Below are 18,640 nucleotides of genomic sequence, written 5' to 3'. Positions count from 1 at the left end.
TATATTTTGGCTGTAGCAAATTGGCTCAAATTAAGATCCTACATCTGTACATACTTTTGTTGGCCTTACTTTGCTCTGTTGACATCTCAGACACCCTGGACCCATTCCAATTCGCATACCGCCCCAACAGATCCACAGATGACGCAATCTCTATTGCACTTCCCACATGAACAAGAGGAACACTTACTCTATGTGACAATGCTGTTTGTTGACTACAACTCAGCGTTCAACACCGTAGCGCCCTCAAATCTCATCACTAAGCTCAGGACCCTGAAACTAAACACTTTCTTCTGCAACTGGATCCTGGGCTTGCTGACGGGCCGCCCCCAGGTGGGAAGGGTAGGCAACTACACATCCACCGTGCTGACCCTCAACATGGGTGCCCCTCAGGCGTGAGTACTTAGTCCCCTCCTGTACTGCCTGTTTACCGACAACTACGTGGCCGCGCAGGACCACCAAATATGCTGATGACACAAAGGTGTGGTAGGCCTAATCACCGACGACGATTAGAGAGCCTATAGGGAGGAGGTCAGAGAGCGACGACAACCTCTCCCTCAACGTCTGCAAGACAGAGGAGCTGATTGTGGACTACAGGAAACGGACGGCTGCGCACGCCACCATACGCATCGACGGGGCTGTAGTGGAGCGAGTGTAGAACTTCAAGTTCCTAGGTGACCACATCACTAAGGAATTAACGTGTTCCACACACACCAACACAATTGTGAAGAGGGCACGACGATGGCTGAAAAGATTTGGCATTGTCCCTTAGATCCTCAAAAAGTTCTACAGCTGCACCATCGAGTGCATCTTGACTGGCTGGATCACGTTTGGTATGGCAACTGCTTGGCATTCGGGTAGTGTGTATGGCCCTGTACATCACTGGGACCGAGTTCCCTGCCATCCAGGACCTCTATACCAAGTGGTGTCAGAGGAAGGCCCAAAAAATTGTCAAAAACCCCAGCCACCCAAGTCATAGACTGTTGGGTTAACTATTGAACTATCTGCATTGACCCTTATGGCACTAACGTTTTTTGACTCATCACATACGCTGCTGCTACTGTTTATTGCCTATCCTGTTGCCATATGTACATATCTAAGTCAATTACCTTGTACCCCTGCACATCGACTCGGTTCTGATACCCCGTGTACAGTATATAAGCATTTCACTGTCAGTCTACACGTGTTGTTTAATATAATTTGGTTGATTTGATTCTCTTGAGGAGATACCGGTGTTTTCGCTATGCTTTACGGTCCTATTTCGCACAACTAAGACAATTAGCAGCTTCCAAACCAGTCAAACTGAAAGCACCTGTCATCACCAAGCAGTAGACGGTGAAGGTGACCCCTGGCAACACACTCAGACAGGAGCTGGTCGTGTGGACGCCTTATCTCCTCAGTTACGCTGTATGACGGTGCGTGCAGCTCCATTGGAGCGACACAAACACAACAAACCCTCCTAACACAACAGTATCCTCGGTGACGGATTTGGAGCGCTCTGTCAGAGGCCAGCGAAGTATAGATGACCTACAGGCTTTGAAGTTGTCCAAGTATTTGGAGACGCTTTAGGCTTGTTTGTCTCACTGAATGCCCATAGGCCTACATAACGCTGTCATGGGAGTGAGAGTTTAAGAGGCAGCCAACAAACAGTTGCTTGGAAATGCTTATTTATTTATTTTTAACTTGAGGTAATATCAATGTGGAGCGCTTCAATGTATGAAACCGTTCTACTCATGAACTTGAACCTAGATTCAGAATAGTTCAGTCAGGTCAATTTCATATTAGCAGCTGTAAGCTAGTTATTTCATCGGCTCTCTCATCTGTTTGAGTCATCTGTGTACATGTTCTTTTTGCCTGATTTAAGTAGTATGTCTAATTGCTTGGTAAGCACCACTTGGTCCCCAGGGCCTATAATCGGACCAGTCAGAGATGTGCTTATTGCTTGTCACGCCTGCTCCCGCTCTACCTCTCTGGCGCTCGAGGGCGCCAGGCTGCCCTTCATTACGTACACCTGTCACCATCATTACGCGCAGCAGCGCTCACTGGACTCACCTGGACTCCTTCCCGTTGTTGATTGCCCAGTCTATAACTGTCTGTTCCTCCGTTGGTTCCCCATGTCGCCATTATTGTCATTTCCGTTTCCCCTGTCCGGATGCTGTCCGTATTATGTTCCTGTCCGTGGTTATTAAATGTTCACTCCCTGTACTTGATTCTCGTCTCCAGTGTCTGTCCTTACATTGCTAGGTCATAATTGGACCAGTCAGAGATGTGCTTGTTGCCAAATCTCGTGGCGTCGTCGTCTCGCAGGCAGCGGATAGCTCAGCTTCATTTGGTCAAAATGTGCTCGTCTCTGACCCAATTACTCATTTGTTCATTCATTCAGAAACCCTCAGGAGATTAAAAGCCAAGTGCATGATTATGCCTTAAATCAATCTGCACATTTAGTGGTCTTCAAGCAGCAATCAGTTGGCCCAGAGTCATCAATTCACCATGAATGGCCATCTACTGTAGGCATTTAAAGTCACAGAAAGTTCTGTATCTTGGGGAAAATTGCTAACTGGAACAGATACAGAATGTGACAGAGATTTAAGTCACATGAATTCTACATTGGAGGATCAGTGCGATCTATTCCATTTCCTCAACCTTTATGGGTATCATCCTTGTCTTTGTGGTTGTGATGGGGTCTAGGGCCACACAGACAGTGTCCTAGTGTCTCTTCATTTTACCAGTGTGTGGGTGGGTGTATGAGACTTAGCTGACTTCAGTCAGCCGCTGCGTGTCTGTTTGAGAGAGAGACAGGCAGTGTGGTTGGGGCAGTGACACTTAATAACAGCTCTCGTCTCTCTCCTCTCTGCACTCACCTTAATAACAGACAGCTCTCGTCTCTCTCCTCTCTGCTCTAACCTTAATAACAAACAGCTCTCGTCTCTCTCCTCTCTGCTCTCACCTTAATAACAGACAGCTCTCGTCTCTCTCCTCTCACCTTAACAGACAGCTCTCGTCTCTCTCCTCTCACCTTAATAACAGACAGCTCGTCTCTCTCCTCTCTCCTCTCACCTTAATAACAGACAGCTCTCGTCTCTCTGCTCTCACCTTAATAACAGACAGCTCGTCTCTCTCCTCTCTGCTCTCACCTTAATAACAGACAGCTCTCGTCTCTCTGCTCTCAACTTAATAACAGACAGTTCTTGTCTCGCTTCTCTCTGCTCTCACCTTAATAACAGACAGCTCTCGTCTCTCTGCTCTCAACTTAATAACAGACAGTTCTTGTCTCGCTTCTCTCTGCTCTCACCTTAATAACAGACAGCTCTCATCTCTCTGCTCTCACCTTAATAACAGACAGCTTCTATCCACACACGTTGATGGCCTTGGCTTTAGTACACATCGTCTCTCTCTTTCTCTCACTCCTTCCCTTCCCCCTCCTCTCCCTGCTATATTTGCAGGCAGCTTTAGCGCCAGACACCCTGAGGCAGCAGTAGCGCCAGTGAGTCTTCCCACCTCTGTTTTTGTGGTGGGAGATGACATGTGGAAGCTTTGAAGGGCAGGAGGAGGGCGGGAGAGCGGAGGAACACATCACTCTGCAGCAGAGGGACTGAAATGTCATGTGGCCTGCAGTCCGCCCAGATTCCCTGGCTGTCTATGTGGGCAGTGAGGAATGGCGACAGGAAGAACCCCCCCCCCCACCTCATCCTCCTTCCCTCGTTCTCTCACTCCTTCTCCGGTCTCCCCCCTTTTCCCTCCCACCATACTCTCTCTCTCCTCTCTCTCCCTCTCAGATTCGGGCCACATTTTAACTGTGTGTGAAATCCGATTTTAGACGAATGGTTGCAAAAGTCGTTTTTCCCCCCCCCTCTGTTTTCTCCTGGGCGTGACGACCTGTCTCTCATAGCTCAATGGTGTGTGAATGGGCAGGTGTGAATGAGCAGAACAGACCGAACATGTTGAATGCAGACCCTCAGGCATTACACACCCCTGAAGAAGAGTGAGGAAATCAACAGTACTTTTCCAAAAGTGGAGCAGGTTTGTGTTTGTAGTCATGTACGGAGCTGGACACACCACCTGACACTGAGGCCATTGTTGACGAATTATCAAAAACAAATGTCTGTGAGAAAAAAAGCTTGCTATTGACATTTTTGGGGGGGAAACCCAAGCTTGTCAAAATGTATGCAAAACCGTATTAGGCTACATCTCTGTGTTGTGCCTATAAAAGAGTAGGGATTACAGAGGCCAACAAACCCTCCAGACAATTGCTACTCTGTTAGCATTATGGGGGCTTGAACAGTTTACACACTATAAAGGCAGTAGAAACACCTTGATATCTCCCAGTCATGGAAATAAAAGGATGAAAGGGAAATGAAAGTCTGTTGAGGGTTTGGTCTACTTTGATTGCCGCCTCTGATGGAACAGTAGTTGTTTCATGTTACTTCTTCAACCTTACCTGGATGTTTTACTGTGGGTTATGTTATGTTTTGCCCTGGGTGTTACTCTACAAACCATCGTTGGAAAGTAACATCCAGAACATCACTACCCATTGTTATTAGGTGAATGTCAGTTGGCGGAGTGACTGAAGAGAGATCTTAACAGGACTCAGTTTGTCTGTGTTGATGCATTGCAATTAGTATGTGAATGAGTGAGAGTGTGTGTCGGTTTGCCTATCTTTTACTAAAACCTTCTCCGGGGCAAACATCCAACAAGGTCGATTCCCACGCCGCCATCAAAGGGTAGCTTCGAGAGAAACCTAGGAACCTGACTTTCTAAGAATGCATCATACCAGTTATCGACTGAAGTGGCTGTCCAGACTCTCCACCCATCTCATGCCTACAGTGGGGTTTGTTGCGTCACTGATACCATCGTAGCCTGGTTTGATATGATAGCCGTTACCACAGACACATTGGGGAGAGATTACAGGGTAAAGCAGTCATTACACAAACCATTAGTGCGACAAGGTGTTATTATGCAGTAGTCGTCAGGTGAGATGTCAGACCCGGGCTTTCCGAGACCAGCGCTCTCATCACAGAGGGGATAGCCTTGTGTTCTCGGACTGAATTCTCATGGGAATTCACAATGGCGTTTCATGTTAGACTGTCAAAATAGGACTTTTCATGGTACTTTCTCATCAGATGTAATGAGACGGTTAATGTTACACTTGCAGCGCCGATAGTTCGCTACGTACAGAGAAATCCAGCGCTTGTTTTGAAACATGAAACAGTATTGAATTGTCTAAAAATAATGTTGAAATAATGTTGTTGTTTTTCTTCACTTTTCTATGTCGAAGCCCCTAGCAACTCTTCCCTAAAGCGTGTTAGAAGCATCAGGAAAATGCTCACTGTAACAAACGTGAATAAGAACATAAATTACACCAGCGTTCCCCCCCCCCCCTCATCTAGTTGCATCTACATTTTCCGCGGCTGGCCTCCCAACTGCTGAGAGTGCTGTTCCTTGAAGCCGCAGTGTATTTTGAAACGAGCTTGAGAGATCCAGCGGCTCCAAAAGCAGGCACAAGGCTGCCAGTGTTCCAGTGTTCAGCCTGGGGCTTGGCACTCACCCTGACCAGAGGGGTCCAGCCAATGGCGGCACTCGCTGTGTGTGTGGGAAAGAAAGAATGAGAGTTTGTGAAGAGGTGCGTGTGTGTTTGTGTGTGCATGTGCTGATGTAGAAACACCCTTCTACAAGTAGAGCTCTTCCTCAGAGCCTAGGTGAGTCAGGGAGTCTCATGTTTGGTAGTTTGCGGTTTTGTCCGTTTTTTGGGGTAATAAGCTCTCTCCCCCTCCAACCCCTATGGTGGAGTCTGCTTGTTACTGAGCTGGAGGCGGGCCAAGATGTGCACCGCAGGAATTGGACCAATCCACACAGTAGAAGACAGGGGGAGCATTGCTAAATTGGTTCCATACCTTGGCTGACAGTGGTTAGGTTTTTGAGCTCTGAGAAGAATGGCCTACACTGGTGATAGATAGTGAGCTGGTGACAATGACACAGCCGTCCCCAAATTCCATCATTATAGTTTCAACGCAACGTTCCCGCTGGTCACCTACATCAGTTCAACGTCTATTCTTGAATTACATTTGGTTTAGTTGTCAACTAACATGACTTCAACGTGAAATCAAAAATAAAATTCACCATGTCATTGGATTTAGGTTAAAAGTTTGGTGAAAAAAAGACAAAATGCCCTTACGTTGATGACTTTTTTTCGAAACCAATCAGTTTTCCACGTTGATTCAACGTCATCACATCGATTTTTTTGTTGTTGCGGGTTTGGTTGAAATGACGTGGAAACAACGTTGATTTAACCAGTTTGAGCCCAGTGGGATGTAATGAACTGTAATTGATGTCGGGCCTACATCGGATCGGTAGAGGGGGACGACACATAAAACCCAGAGTCGTACTGTTTACACACATGGGTATGACATTAGTCCGGAAAGCTCTATGAGTATGTCAGTCAGAGTGTTCATCTGTCTTCATCCTCCGTCGGAATATCCTCCCGGGGTCTGGAAGTCTAGAACTCAAAACACGCAAAACCGCCACAGAAATCTAAATAAATGGCTGTATTTCTTCTTCTTTTGTCTGGTCAGGATACTCTGCTGTGGCGTTGCCAAGTTGAGCATCTACATTTGGGTTTGGCTGTTCCCTCCTCCCGTCTGCTCGGTCGCCCCATAAACCACAGGAAAGGGAAGCCGGAACCCTCCGAAAGCTCCGAAAATATTGTCCTGGGTAAAAATGGCCACTTGAATGGCAACATTCAGCCCCCATCCACTACAAACAAAAGGACTTTGACAGAGAGAGAAAGAGATGTGCAGTTTCATTTTTGTTTCTGCTTTTCTAGCTACAGTTACACTTTCATTTTCTCTTTTATTTAACAGTTAATGTGAATACAGTGTATGATTCATATACTGTATCTACTGCAACGACACTTTTTTTAATACGTTGTTTGTTTACTTGTGTTTGTATTCCATCGTCACTTGTCTGCTGGTAGTTGCATTTGTGGATTTATAGGGAAAGAGAAACTTCATTCATAATGAGGTCAGGTCTGTCACGCTCTAGCTGTTATAGTAATGCCTAGCCATGAAAGTGACTTGAAATGTGGTGGAACTGTAGTCAAAGTCTCCGCATTGCCATCTTTTTCCATCCCACTACTATGGAACTTTATCTCCAACAAACACAAATACAGATGCAGGATCTTAATTGGAGCCAGTTTGGAAAGTAATCCTGCAGAAACAGGAAATGTGGATTTGAATTAATGGGTTTGTAGGGGTTGATATTTTTGGAGGGGTAAAGGAAAATCAAGTCTGAAATTTCAAAGTGGAAATTACAAATTTCAAAAGCCTTTTTAAACCTAAAATACACTAAAATGTCCTGCCTGCATTGCAGGAAAGTTCTCCTACAACAGGGTGATCAAACTAAGATCTTACATCTGTAAACACACACTCACATAAAACCTCCAATGCCACCCAACACACACAGACACACACATCCTGGCACTCAAATGCAATCACTCACTCACTCACACACATACAAACAAACACACAAACAGCCCCCCCACACACATTATCCTGGTGTCTTTGATGGAAGCTAAAGCGTGGTCTATATGGGTGGTGTGTGTGTTTTATATTTGTGTGTGCATTAGTGTCGGTGTCCTCCCTAAGTGGGGAGGGCCATCTGGTCACCCCGCCATCGCTGTCCGTGGTCCCTGTGAAGTGCTGTCAGCGTAGCCGCTGCGGTCGACTGTGGCGACTGAATGCTTGCTGCACAGCAACATCCAGGCTGGGCTCTCACCTCAGAAAAGGAGATTTGGGTTTTCTCAAATGGAGGGGTTGCTCCTGAGCTATTTACAGAGCCTTGTACCGGTCCAGTGCCACCCACGATATTCCATATGAGAACCAGTGTGTGTTGTGTGGTGGGAAGGGGGTTTGAGGTGGGGGGGGGGGGGGGGGGGGGGGGGTGTGTGCTTGCGCATGCACTTGTGTGCACAATCTCTGAGTGCATAATGTAAATGTTTGAAATGAATGGAATGTTCCATAGAATGACCTATTATCTTATCACGTCATCCATTATCATCCACACTTCGCTTCTTTCTTGTCGACCATTTTAATTGAAAACAATCACAGTACGGTACTTATTTGTAACCCAGAGATGATTTGATATTGAGATAAAAACAGCCGCATTGGGTCTTTAAGATTTAATTGAGAAGGTTTTTGGGAAAGCCTTTTCGTTTCTATCAGAAAGTTATCATTAGCATCCTTGCTAACCGCACACATGCACAGACAGGGAGGGTTATTCCTGTGCCGTTTCAGAAAGCTGATGCATTTTGTTCATGTCTTATGATTAACTCGGGCAAATTCCTGAATTTCCTAATAAGTTCAGCACATTTCGTTGATCTCCCACTAAGTTCAACTTATTTTATTTTGTTGAATTACATTTTAATGTCGCGATTCCGTGATTCTATCCGCGTTCTCGGCAACACAGATTTTATATGGACCTAGGTATGGGGTAAATTGAGCGTTATATAGACAGGGTAAGTTGAGCCGCTTTGGGGTACATTTCTGTACTGAATGAAATATTACCACCACCTTTTTAAAACCATGTATGTCTTTATTTCACAAACACAGTTCAACACAATCACAATATTTTTTCCCCCTGCTACTCTATCGTAGCCTCTCTTTCGCACAGGTACATGTTCATTTTCTTTTTTGTCAATGTACCTCTTCAGTGTCTTGATTTCTTTGTTTTTCATCCCTTGCTGCAGCTCAAATTAATTTCTTCCCTTCTCTCACTTCCTTGGCTGCTCTTTCAAGAACTTCAAGGTGGGCCAGACCCCTGCTTGTTTTACGTTTGTATACACGGGGCATGATGTCTGCTCTGTAACAATAAAAATGCACTATCTTGAGTTCATATGCATATTATGCATAAAACTGACAGCATGTAGTCATCATTCGTATGGGGTATGTTGAGCCGTTGGCTCAACTTGCCCCTGGCTAAATGGCATAATTTACTACAAAGCAACCATTTTGACTATATTAGCCCACACCGCTACAAGGATGCACTTTCATGCTAGGTGCATGACCTCATACATCAGTTGGGGTCTCTATAAGCTATAGTATAACACAGTCTTAAAACGACCTACTTTGGTTTAGATAAAAGCATCATGAAACCTATAACACAATACATTCATTTGACTTTGTGAAAATAATTTTTGGGGATCTAACTTCCTTACAACTTTTTCCAACTGGTCTCTTCCTTCTTCCTGCACTTTGTGAAATAATGACCTCATCCTAAATATTTGGTCAATCAGTCACTTAACAGATTTTTTTTCTGCCAAATATACTTAAACTGTAAATTAAAATGTAATTTTACTCATCTACAGTACTCTAGCTGAAATAATACCTCCTCCCCTGAATGCCTATCCAAGACGAAAGCAACCAAATAAACTCCCAAACGCCTACACGTTAAACACGCATACCACCCAAGTGTGTACGACCTCCCGCAACTCCAAAGAAGTCTCTCCGGGTTGTGAATATTAGGTTTAAGGTTATTTTCGGCAACCACTGCCTTGCTCCAGGAGAAAATTACAGCACAGAGACGAGAAAAGAAAAAGAAAATCAGAAGTGGTCCGTTCCACCGTATAATTTTCCTGTTTCTATTTTCAAAGAATGAGGTATTCCTCGAGGAAGCTGTGTTCAATTTATGAGCCCTCTGGTCAGATAGTTGACCTCAAATCAATGGGATGGGGCTCGTGCCGCTCCTCTCAAAGGGCTGATGTGACATGTCCGTGGAGCTTCTCGGTCTATCGTCTGAAAGAGCAGTTACCCTTACAGGACAAGACTAACTACTCAGCTTTATGGTACCGGTTGATCTCAGAAGTTATAGGGACGTTATCAAACAGAACAGGTATCCGTAAGTTTCAAAACAAAATTAGTGCAGTGAGACTATTAAAATCCCTTGAGATTTTGTTATCAGGGGGCCTTGAATAGACATTAAACTAAAGCAATGTCAACATTTTAAACTAAACTGGCAATGAATCAAATAAAGCTTTCTTGCTACCTGCTTCGTGGAATGAATGTTATACACTGAGTGTAAAAAACATTAAGGACAACTTCCTAATATTGAGTTGCCCCCCCTCCCCCCCCTTTCCCTCAGAAAAACCTCAATTCGTCCGGGCATGGACTCTACAAGGTGTCGAAAGCATCCCACAGGGATGCTGGCCCATGTTGACTCCATTGTTACCCACAGTTGTGTCGAGTTGGCTGGATGTCCTTTGGGCGGTGGACCATTCTTGATACACATGGTAAACTGTTGAGCGTGAAAAACCCAGCAGCGTTGCATTTCTTGACGCAAACTATTGCGCCTGGCACCTACTACCATACCCCATTCAAAGACACTTAAATATTTTGTCTTGCCCATTCACCCTCTGAGCTAAGGCTCAATTGTGTTTTAAAAATCCTTTAAAAAAAACAATGCCATCTATCTCCTCCATCTACACCAGGTATTCGCAAACTGGGGTACGCGTACCCCTACGCACAATGCCGTCGGGGGTACGCCAGTTAAAAATGTGATTCACACAAAAATGTCTTTTTTTTCTCTTCACATTTTCAAACAGTCCATTTTTATTTTCCAACGGGGCTAAACATTTGGGTGAGTTTTCTTTCTTTCTCGCCTGAGTAGCCTCGTTTCGCTGCCAAAAATAAAATTAAACTATCTAGTGTTCAGCGAAATAACAACACAATGTCAAATACAGGTAGCCTAGTCAAATAATTAACATTCAATTAACCGCTACTCTCTGCGGGAAACCTTCACTCTTGCGCAGACATTTAGAAACGAAACATGACAATTTGAAAAAAATAAACCACGGGAGTTTTTTCAGCAAGAATAAAGACGACTTTCGAGTAGTAAGACAGATACTATTAATAAGAAAGGGCTAGAAGCGTCTTATATGGTGAGCTACCGAGTGGCTAAGACAGGCAAGCCCCATACTATTGTGGAGGACTTAATTCTTCCTGCTGCTGCGGATATGGCTGGGACAATGCTGGGGGAAAAGGCCCAAAAAACTATACAGACAATGTCTTCATCAAACAACACTGTTTCACAACGCATCTGCGACATGGCAGGAGATGTTTTGAAACAATTACTGCGTCGCATACAGGTCAGTGAATTATATGCGTTACAGCTGGATGAGTCAACAGACGTGGTGGGCCTGGCACAGCTCCTGGTATATGTCCGTTACGTTTATGGGGGGTCAATTAAGGAAGACATCCTCTTCTGGAAACCAGGACAACATGAGAGGATATTTTTAAAGCACTGGACAGCTTTGTGACAATGGGCAGCGACCATGTAATGCTTTTACAACATACAGAAGTGCGCTGGTTATCAAGGGGCAAAGTGTTGACACGTTTTTATTAAGTGAGAGATGAGTTTAATAAAGTTTTCTTTACTGACCATCATTTTCTTGTCTGACCGCTTGCATGATGACGAGTTTCTCACACGACTGGCATATCTGGGTGATGTTTTTTTCTCACCTGAATGATCTGAATCTAGGATTACAGGGACTCTCCGTAACTATATTCAATGTGCGGGACAAAATTGAGGCTATGATTAAGAAGTTGGAGCTCTTTTCTGTCTACATTAACATGGACAACACACAGGTCTTTCCATCATTGTATGATTTTTGTGTGCAAATGAACTCAAGCTTACGGACAATGTCAAATATGATATAGCGAAGCACCTGAGTGAGTTGGGTGCGCAATTAGGCAGGTACTTTCTCGAAACGGACTAAACAAACAACTGGATTCGTTATCCCTTTCATGCCCCACCTCCAGTCCACTTACTGATATCTGAACAAGAGAGCCTCCTTGAAATTTCAACAAGCGGTTCTGTGAAATCTGAATTTAATCAGAAGCCACTGTCAGATTTCTGGATAGGGCTGCTCTCAGAGTTTCTTGCCTTGGCAAATCACACTGTCAAGACACTGCTGCCCTTTGCAACCACGTACGTATGTGAGAGTGGATTCTCAGCCCTAACTAGCATGAAAACTATATACAGGCACAGACTGTGTGTGGGAAATGATTTAAGACGTAGACTCTCTCCAATACAACCCAACATTGCAGAGTTATGTGCATCCTTTCAAGCACACCCTTCTCATTAACCTGTGGTGAGTTATTCCAAATTTTTGATGAACAAATAAGGTTTTAAATGTAAGATGTCTAAATAAATAGCAAAATTATTGATTTATTATTTGTGCCCTGGTCCTATAAGAGCTCTTTGCCATTTCCCACGAGCCGGTTTGTGACAAAAACTCATTCGTATGTTTAATAAATGTATGGTGTGTGTGTGTGTTTGTGGCAGGCTTACAATGATGGCAAAAAACAACATTTGAGAGCGCACTGACCCTGGTGCTAGAGGGGGTACGCAGCTGGAGGTTGAATGTTTGAAGGGGTACCGGACTATAAAAAGTTTGGGAACCACGGCCTTAAAAGAATGATGATGATCACTGCTTACTCCTGCTGTGTTTACAGCATCAGATGTCTGCTGCTGTGCCATAATTATGCCAGTGGTGGAGAATCAAAGGTAAACCTGCCATTACTTTTGATACACACAGACAAGCGCCTGTACCTCTTCACAGACAGACACACACACATGTACAAACGCATGCACGGCGAACAAACACGCACACACGCACACGCACAGTCTTGTACAGCTAACCTTGTGGGGGGGACACAATTCTACACACACACACACACACACACACACTTTCCTCTCCCATCCATGCTTGTGAGTTCATAAAGTCCCTCAGAAAAACGTTTAGTTTTATACTGTCTTTGATCTCGACCCAAAAAGCACCACTCGCTATAATTACATACTTAATGTCACATGCTAAAATACGACCCGGCAATTCATTACACTTGAAAGTAGCAGACGTGGTGTGTTGACATACGATGCTGCTGATGCGTATGCTTATACCACTCGCCACATATTCATCATCAATACAGTTGAATGATAATACAAATCATGCATCATGTTCCCTGGAGGCATATCAACGATGTTGTATATCAGCGATTGCGATCTCATGAACAGTGGGCCACGCTCTTTCCGCTTCCCGTCCCGGGGCCCTTGCCCGCAAAATAGTGAGAGGAGAAAGGGGGGACTGGAGCTGTGCTCTCTTTGCCGTACTGTGCTGGTTAATTATGGGTCTAAGTCGGTAGCTGTAGTTTTGCTCTGCTGGCCTGGCTGGGCGGGTAGTTGGAGCCAGTGGGTCTGGCACAGGGAGGTCTGGCCACAGACCCCGGCGGTGACGGCATGAAGTCTGGGACGAGTCAGAACACCAACTCCAGGGGTTTGGAGCATTCCTCGAATTCCCCTCCCTCCCTCCTACCATGGCTTCCTGCCTCCTCACTAGGCTAGAGTCTCCCCTGCATAGGCAAAAAGAGAGAGAGAGCAATGGCTTCCCTGTGTGTGTGTGTGTGTGTGTGTCACATAACATTTAAATTTGTCACATGCTTCGTAAACAACAGGTGTAGACGAACAGAGAAATGCTTACTTACAGCCCTTCCCAACAATGCATAAAGAAAGATAACACGGGCCTCCCGGGTGGCGCAGTGGTCTAGGGCACTGCATCGCAGTGCTAACTGCGCCACCAGAGTCTCTGGGTTCGCGCCCAGGCTCTGTCGCAGCCGGCCGCGACCGGGAGGTCCGTGGGGCGACGCACAATTGGCATGGCGTCGTCCGGGGTAGGGAGGGTTTGGCCGGTAGGGATATCCTTGTCTCATCGCGCTCCAGCGACTCCTGTGGCGGGCCGGGCGCAGTGCGCGCCAACCAAGGGGGGCCAGGTACACGGTGTTTCCTCCGACACATTGGTGCGGCTGGCTTCCGGGTTGGAGGGGCGCTGTGTTAAGAAGCAGTACGGCTGGTTGGGTTGTGCTTCGGAGGACGCATGGCTTTCGACCTTCGTCTCTCCCGTGCCCGTACGGGAGTTGTAGCGATGAGACAAGGTAGTAATTACTAGCGATTGGATACCACGAAAATTGGGGAGAAAATGGGATAAAAAAAAAAAAAAGAAAAAAAAAGAAAGATAACACAAGGAATAAATACACAATGAGTAATGATAACTTGGCTATATACACAGGGTACCAGTACTGAGTCGATGTGCAGGGGTACGAGGTAATTGGGCTATATATGTACATGTAAGTAGGGATAAAGTGACTAGTCAACAAGATAGATAATAAGCAGCAGCGTATGTGATGTGTCAAAATGGGGTCAATTCAGATAGTCCTGGTTGCTATTTGGTTAACTATTTAGCAGTCTTATGGCTCGGGGGTAGAAGCTGTTCAGGGTCCTGTTGGTTCCAGACTTGGTGCATTGGTACCGCTTGTCGTGCGGTAACTGAGAGAACAGTCTATGACTTGGGTGGCTGGAGTTTAGAAGGGCCTTCCTGACACCGCCTGGCATAAAGGTCCTGGATGGCAGGGAGCTTGACCCCGGTGATGTTCTGGGCCATATGCTCTACCCGCTACAGCGCCTTGCGGTCGGATGCCAAACAGTTGCCATACCAAGCAGTGCTGCAGCCAGTCAAGATGCTCTCAATGTGTGTGTGAATGCGTGTGTGTGTGAGAGAGACTCAGCGTGTGTGATAATGAGCATGCGGTTGGGTAATGCAAATAATTTACAGTAAGGCTTGGATGCAGGACAGTATCTATCCAGCTTAATCAAAACATACTGTGTCCCTGGTTGATGTGCAAGCGTCTGTTGGCCAAGATTTCTCTCAGGGAGTGTGTTTGATGGTGTGTAGGATAGCTGAGTGTTTGCGGAATGAAAAAGAGGCACCGCGTGTCAATAAGAAAATATTTCCCATGACAAGTTTCCCATGGAATGTTTACCCTCTAATGACTAATGTACTTGCTATCTAGGGCCAAATCCTATGGCGATACACACATGCATTTCTTTAATAGGATGTCATGGTAAGTTCTACAAATGAAGGTAAGGAATGTCAAGACAAAGTGATATATGTTGATATGAGGTGTCTTGATATGTGGCTGATTGCTCAAATGGCAGAGTGTGCGTTTCCCTAGCAGGTGCCCTGTAGGGTGAATGTCGTGTGTGTGTTTTCGAGGCGAGACATGCTGCAGACACTGACAGGTGTGTGGGCTGCTGGGGAACTAGAGGCGTGGTTACTGTGGACACGGTAATAACATAGATCAAAGCAGGTTGTGTGTCAAATGGCTCCAGTGTGTACGCAGCCCAGGGTCATCTTTACAAACCTCTATCACCATGACAAAACAATAAGGCATTTTCCACTGTCGTTATGGAGACTAAAACATGGAATACATGTCAGCATAAAAGAGTTGAACAACCTTTGCTGTTGTTAGAAGGCTTGTAGCTTGTAGCATGATAGTGTGACATGGGGAACCTTTTAGATTTCCACCACGATGGGGCACTTTAAGTTAAATCAAATAATTACCTGCTATCACTGTTAAAAGGCAACTGCAATCAGGCATGTTGAGAAACTACTATGGGGCCTACAGCAGGTGGCCATGTCAGTTTGGTTTCCATTGTTTGAAAGCATAATTTCATTTCAAATGAGTAATAATATTGAAATTGTTTGAATATATTTATCATGTAAATGTCATTGCGCTGCACGTTGGTAGATATGGCGCATGCAACGTCAGGATAGTCGGTTCGATTCCCTGGACCGCCCATACATAAAATGTATGTGCGCATGTAACTTTGGATCGAAGGTGCTAAATGGCATATTATTATATTATAAAAGAGTAGAATAACTACCTTTGCTTTTAGTTGTTTGTTTTGCTAGTTTGTTGGAGGTCCTCCATCTTTTTTTACTTCTCTTAACCTAATGTCAATACTCAAATGGCTGAAGACCTTCACCAATTCACTGCATATAGACACATGCTATAGTTATACCATATTTAAAGCTACACTGTTTCAGGATATTGGTAGAACCCGGCCAAAAATAGGCACCAAAGTGGAGGAGAGGGTATTTCTTCTCTCCATGCATAAGCTTCACTTTGACCAGGCTGGGAGAAGTGGGTATTTATATCGAGCTGTGTGCTGTGGCTTCGCCACAATTACAGACTGTGGCTCCCTAGACTCAGAGGTGTGCTGGAGGTTTTTAAGAGAGGGGGGACCGAGTGGGGACTAGCCCTCTAGCAACTAACAACCTGACAGGCATGCCTCTCACCAAATATTCATACGCACCGCCATATCCTACTCTCATAGACATCCCAGGGGGAAAAGATTGTGTGAACATGCAAAAGGATGTTTAGTTTTGGAATGATGCTTGGATGAATTACAAATTTATGAGGAGATGATGGCAGAAATATTGCAGTTGTGTCCTATTGGGCCGTTTTTGGCTCATTTGGTTGTGTTCTGTGTATTTTGATGTATATTCCTTGTGTAGACATAGCGTTGGCATTCAAGATCGTCTTCATGGATCTATATTGACGTTAGGATATAAACAAGGAGTTTCTAAGCCCTTCGTACACAACCTCTGTGAGCCACGTAGAACAGAACAGTGGGAGTTTATGTTTGTTTCTTGGATATTCTGTTGACTCTGGCACTGGTCGCAGAGGCGAGTTGAGGGGGGAACCGGGGTTTGTGGGTATGTGGGGCTGCTTGGAAGTCAGTCAGGGGCGGTGGCTGAACCACCTTGCCTCCACAACCCAACATCCACCCCACCCTTAACACACATACCACCCTACTCGTTCTCCCAACTACACCCCGCTATACACTTGCACACTTGCACACCACACACCACACACCCTGATCCATCTCAACTTCTCCCCTGCAGCCAGAACGGTATAGTATATCAGGACTTACAGGATGGTGTCGTGCCGAGCAACAGGAAATACTAGACAGCCTTGTTTATGAGGACAGCGTGTGATGCCATTCCACGCTTACCAGAAAGACCGGTGCCACAAGCCTAGAATTCATTAAACGCCTCGCTGTCAATGTCCAAAAACACAAGGCATACTGCTAACTACCAGGCATACTGCTAAACTACCAGGCATACTGCTAAACTACCAGGCATACTGCTAAACTACCAGGCATACTGCTAAACTACCAGGCATACTGCTAAACTACCAGGCATACTGCTAAACTACCAGGCATACTGCTAAACTACCAGGCATACTGCTAAACTACCAGGCATACTGCTAAACTACCAGGCATACTGCTAAACTACCAGGCATACTGTGACATTCTGCGACACCAGTGAAGTTTACTTGCATTTAGACATAGAAAATTATATTTAAGACTAGATATTGCTACATTACATAAAACATATCTCCAGTATTGACTTGGAAACGTATAGCTTATGTCTTATGGGGTGTAACTGGTTGTCTGACAGATAGCTGACAATTGAAAACAAAAAAGAAAGGTTGTTGATGGAACTTCACATACTTCCCCTGAGGATGAAGAGTCTGGCATAGCTTCTGTGGTGAAAACCTGTGTTGGCACTTGTACTACTACAGTGCTACAGGACATCTTTTGTAATTGCAAACCCTTTTTCCTCATTACTTCACCCACGACTGTACTTGTCCATGTGTCCTAGGTATCAACTCTCCCTCCGTCACCATAGCTGCATAACAAATAGTAGTCCGTATGCACTCCAAAAACTGGTCTGAATAAAAATGACAAGCAACCGCAAAAATGCCTCTTCCGGCCGTACGGGAGTAAATTAAGATAGTTGTTCAGTGATACTCCATATTTGGTGAGTAATGAACGTACACTGCATGGTCAAAAGTATGTGGACACCTGCTTGTCGAGCATCTCATTCCAAAAGCTAGGGCATTAATATGGAGTTGGTCCGCTCTTTAGTTGCTATAACAGCCTTCTGGGAAGGCTTTCCACTAGATGTTCGGACATTGCTGCGGGGATTTGCTTCAGCCACAAGAGCATTAGTGAGGTCGTCGCTGATGTTGAGCCATTAGGCCTGGCTCGCAGTCTGTGTTGCAATTCATCCCAAAGGTGTTTGATGGGGTTGAGGTCAGAGCTCTGTGCAGGCTAGTCAAGTTCTTCCACACCGATCTCAACAAACCATTTTTGTATGGACCTTGCTTTGTGCACGGGGGTATTGTCATGCTGAAACAGGAAAAGGCCTTCCCCAAACTGTTGCCACAAAGTTGGAAGCACAGAATCATATAGAATGTCATTGTATGCTGTAGCGTTAAGATTTCCCTTCACTGGAACTAAGAGGCATAGCCCGAAATGATGAAAAACAGCCCCAGACCATTATTCCTCCACCAAACTTTACAGTTGGCACTATGCATTCAGGCAGGTAGTGTTCTCCTGGCATCCGCCAAACCCAGATTTGTCCGTCGGACTGCCAGATGGTGAAGCGTGATTCATCACTCCAAAGAAAGAATTTCCACTGCTCCAAAGTCCAATGGCGGTGAGCTTTACACTACTCCAGCCAACGCTTTGCATTGGGGATGGCTGGTGATTGGTGATCTTAGGCTTGTGCTCGGCCATGGAAACCCATTTCATGAAGCTCCCGATGAACAGTTCTTGTGCTGATGTTGCTTCCAGAGACAGTTTGAAACTCGGTAGTGAGTGTTGAAACCGAGGACAGATGATATTTACGAGCTAGGTGCTTCAGCACTCGGCAGTCCCATTCTGTGAGCTTGTGTTGCCTACCACCTCG

General features: G+C 45.2%; 1 protein-coding gene across 2 annotated transcripts in view; it reads left to right on the top strand.

The window, feature by feature from the left end:
- LOC129856842 (uncharacterized) overlaps nucleotides 1–18,640 on the top strand; it is a 52,317-nt gene that overhangs the window by 4,669 nt on the left and 29,008 nt on the right. The gene's annotated exons all lie outside the window — the stretch shown is intronic.

This window comes from Salvelinus fontinalis, chromosome 1 (assembly GCF_029448725.1).
Source record: "Salvelinus fontinalis isolate EN_2023a chromosome 1, ASM2944872v1, whole genome shotgun sequence".
Classification (NCBI taxonomy): Eukaryota; Metazoa; Chordata; class Actinopteri; order Salmoniformes; family Salmonidae; genus Salvelinus; species Salvelinus fontinalis.
Note: the sequence above shows the minus strand (reverse complement) of the source record. Positions and strands in the feature narration are given on the sequence as shown.